At 35.3% G+C, this 4,479-nt stretch overlaps 1 protein-coding gene across 1 annotated transcript in view; it reads right to left on the minus strand.

Annotated features, from left to right (window-relative positions):
• The window catches only part of nqo1 (NAD(P)H dehydrogenase, quinone 1), an 11,857-nt gene extending 10,355 nt beyond the window's left edge, over nucleotides 1–1,502 (minus strand). Inside the window, exon 1 of the mRNA XM_016245858.1 lies at nucleotides 1,483–1,502. The gene's annotated coding sequence lies outside the window, so the exon portion shown is untranslated. The remainder of the gene's footprint in view (nucleotides 1–1,482) is intronic.
• Nucleotides 1,503–4,479: the final 2,977 nt, after the last annotated feature.

A 4,479-nucleotide genomic window follows, 5' to 3' on the forward strand; every position in this document is an offset into this window, starting at 1 on the left:
AATCCAGGAAAATGTTAGTCATGGAGGATGCGATTAATAAAGTCAAGTTTTCCTGAATTTTGAGCATGAATCACTATTGAATCCTTGTTACAAATTAAAAAGATGTATGCACCAAAACAAGACAACATAGGAGACAAGAGAGTGTGATGTTAACGTCCTTGTAGAATCTGCTGTATAAAAATGACATAATAAAGCTAAAAAAATAAATAATTCTTCACTTGATTCTGGCATTTGACACATGACATTAACATTCAAAAGTTTAGGATTACTATGAATTCTTTTTTTTTAAAGAAATTTATATTTTTGCTCTTCAAGAATGCATCAATTTAATAAAAATGACAGTAAATACATTTATAATGTAAAAAAATTGTATTTCAAATAAATGCTGTTCTTCTGAACTTTCCATTCATCAAGGAATCCTGTCGCTGTATAATGGTTTCCACACTTCATTAAGCAGTACAACCATTTTCAACTCTGATAATAATCAGAAATGTTTCTTGTGCAGACAATCAGCATATTAGAATGATCTCTGAAGATCATGAGACACTGAAGAGGAGAACATGACATCGCAGGGGGGAAAAAAACTTTATTTTAAATTGTAAAATTATTCCACAATATTAATGTTTTTTAATATTTTTAATTGATGCAGTTAGTGACATGAACAAAGAACCTTACTAATACAAATCCTTAGAACAGTATTTTATATATAGGAACACTTTCATGCGTGTGTGTGTGGTCTTAGATTCCTATTCATTTTGTAAATACAGCCTAAGCCTAACAGTTAAAGAACAATTACACCAGGATAGATGAAAACGATCCACAAATACAAGTTTATTTCAGCTGTTGTATTTAAATGAAAACAACTAACAACAGATTTACAGTTTTAAAGCATTGCAACAGCACAACAAACTGAAATCAAAGTAATTTACTACTAAGTGTGCTGAATTCCTGCAATCATTCAGTCAGTGACGACTGCACAAAACGTGCAAACTAATGAAAACATTATAAACTGTTACAAAATGATGAACAAATTTAGTTTAGGCATAGGTTTGTGCAACGCTGTAAAATATTTACCTTTTTTCTTATATCCATATTTATCTCCATGCTGATTGGTCTAAATGTGGATGCTGTGTTGTCATAGTGGGAGGAGACTAGAACAGGCCTAAAGAATAAAGTTAAACATCAACGGTGGTTTTTTACAGCATTATGTGTAACCTAAATGTAACCAAAACCTAATCTAACCCGGTCATAAAACCTACAAGGATCATGCTTAATCTCAAAATAATAATAATAATAAAACCTATAAGGTGATTAGATATTATCGGTTTGCTTGCAATACTGTTCGGATTACAGTGGATAGAGGATGCAAGACCACCAAAGTTCATCGTTAATCAGTTTACAACTTTGTCATTCAGACAGCAGACCAACTATTTTGACAGAGATGCAAGAAACATTATATAGAATATAAATGATGAGGCTTACAGTAGTATTTTTGTGGATACCAGCACACATTGGTCAAAGAAAATGAAACGGCAGATCAAGCCCGGCGCCAGGTGGAAGCATGCTCCCTCAAATGAGTTACTGTGTCCTTCCCCTTCAAAATCAAAAGTGAATGTAAAATGCCAGCCAGCATGTATATGTGATTACATGCTTTTGTGATTGTCAGAGATTGCACACTTCCATTCCACTGTATTGCATTCCATTCTGTTGTAGATAATAGACACTCTGGTCCATGCACCAGTGGTAATGCACCAGTTCACTCGGTGACAATAAACCCTAAAGAAGAAGAAGAAGGTGATTAGACTCAGTGATTAGATTTTGGATTGTTGCCTTGTAAGAACTTGGCACCGTGACACTTCTTTTTCTGGTGTGCATCATAACCTATTCAAAATAAGTGGTTTACCATTGGGTTTAGGTTTCCTGAACAACTTCTGTGAAAGCTGAGTCACAACTAATCAGATAAGAGAGACAAGACTGTTCCAAACATACACATCTGTGCTAGTAATACACACAGTGCAGTCACAATGTTGTGAGTTACAGTACAGGAATGTTTAGCTAACGTGGGGTATTGGGAAGAAATAAACCACATCTGCCACGCTGAACTTGTGGTTACATGAATTATTGATGTAATACATGTTGCAGTATACAATATTAAAATATTTTGAGCTTGTACTAATCTCAAGAGAAGCATTTATCTACCAGAGTGAGCAGTATAGCTGTAGCGCATTTGAGCTGTTAATGAAGTAGGTGGGCTCTGCTATGAATCAATCAGAGAACTATTAGTCAGCTGTCAACATATCTGACTTCATTCCGGCCTTTGCCAGTCAGTGAAATCATACTTTGGCTTTGACTGAAACTTGGATCACAGCATAAGACTGCTACTCCCACCCACTTCGTCCAACTGGGCAGGGTGGGTCTACTCATTAATTGCTCCTCATTAATTGCTCCTCCAGGCAATTACATCTTCTTTGAATACCATGTCCATCACAGTCACTAAACCTGTTAAACTTCATTGTGTTGTCATGTACCTTTCCACCAGGTAAATTGGGCAACACAACCACCTAGACAAATAACATCCACCTAGACAAATCTCAAGCGACTGACTTCCTAACTCTTCCTATCTCATTTGACCTCACAAGACAGCACGCCCCTGCAATACAAAGCAAGCAAAGAATAAGACCTCATGCTAACACTTAACTGCACCACTGACAACCATCTTGTTACTCCACATTTCTCAGACCACTTCTGTTTTCAAATCTCTCACTGCTGCCTTCATGCTCACCACTGACTCCTCCTCTTGTCTCCTTTTGCTGCAACCTACACCTTCTCTGTCTTACACATATTTCCACTTCTCTTCTCAGTGAAGCAACTGACACTCTGGGCCTGTTTACACTTGGTCACTTCATGCGTTTTCTCTGATTGAGCAGGTATCTGATTTGCAGGGTGGAGGAGTAACGGAATACTTGTAACAGCATTACGTAATCAGGATACAGAAATCTAGTAACTGTAATCCGTTACAGTTACATCAAAAAACAAAGTATTCAGATTACAGTTACATTTTGTAAAAAGTGGGAATACTATTAGGATTACATTTGTTTAATTTAAAATTAAATAAATGAGTATTTTGATATAACGCTATATATTTAGTGCTGCATAGTTCCTGGTTCTGTTGACACCTTTTTCACAGTTATTTTGTTTTCAAAGAGGATAAAGGAAATAACATAGTTTTACAGCGTAAGCTATGCATGACGACTCTTGCTTTAACAAAGGCTACTCAACCAACTTGAACATTTGCAGGTATGACTAGCATGGAAATCATCATGTTAGCTCAAATTTAGTGTTTGTGAGTGATTTAAAATTCCATGGTGTGCATGAGTGCAGTTGTAAGTTTTCTAGCGAAAAACGAGTCTGAAAATGTAGAAATTACATGAGAGTCCCCACACCCCAGATCAGGCAATGAAATAAAGGAAGATCATAGCATTTCACATGCATTTCGATATGTAGGCTTATTTTAAAATAGACTAAAATGTATATGGAGGACATTTTTGAATGTGTATAAACTATATTTATTTTTACTTGTACATGTTAAAGTAATAAAAAATAATAATAAAAATAAAACTGTAATACTAAACTGTATAGCCAGATGTCTGCATAGCCTTTTATATAAATATACGGGCTGGAATATCTAGATGGTGAAACAAGACACGATTTTTAATAGTTTCAAATAGTTTTTACTATAGTTTTTATTCGTTTTAATTTTAAAGTCATAGTTAAGTAAAAGTACTTTTTTTTTTTTTACTTATTTACATATGTAATTTAAAGTAATTAAAAAGTAATCAGATTACATTACTTTTATATTGTGGTACTTGGATTACGTTACTGAATACTTTTTTAACAAAGTAATGTAATGTGGTGTTTTGTTTCATGTTCATGTTTTCCATGTCTTTTATTTTGTAATTGTTTCATGGTCCCTGTTTGTGTCATGCTTCCCTTGCCCTCATGTATTCATGCCATTGGTTCCCCTGTTCATTGTGTCATGTTCTGATTGGTTGTCTTAGTCATGTGTCTTGTTTCCCATTGGTTTGTTCTTGTCATGTGACCCTCTTGTTTCCTATAAGTAGCTTCATGTTCCCATTGTGCCCTCGTCGTGTATTGAATGTATTTAACCCACTGTTGGTGAGTCAAGTCAAGTCAAGTCAGTTTCTTGTTTGGATGTTTGGATATCACCTGTAAATAAACTGCACTTGGGTTCTCACTTACGCTCGCCTTCAGTGGATGATTCGTTACAGTAGTCTTGTGTTTTCTGTGAGCTTTACTATCAGGTAGATTTTAAGGATAGCTTCCTGAAAGACATTTTCTGCTATGGTTTGGACAAAAACATTTCTCATTTAATGCCATGCAATACCCCTCAATGGACTCTTGAAAAATACATTTACTTTGCCTTGTTGCTGGCTGATTCACCCTTCACTGTGGGTGTCA

The sequence above is a fragment of the Sinocyclocheilus grahami genome, unplaced genomic scaffold (genome assembly GCF_001515645.1).
Source record: "Sinocyclocheilus grahami isolate Dianchi unplaced genomic scaffold, SAMN03320097.WGS_v1.1 scaffold772.1, whole genome shotgun sequence".
In the NCBI taxonomy this organism is placed as follows: Eukaryota; Metazoa; Chordata; class Actinopteri; order Cypriniformes; family Cyprinidae; genus Sinocyclocheilus; species Sinocyclocheilus grahami.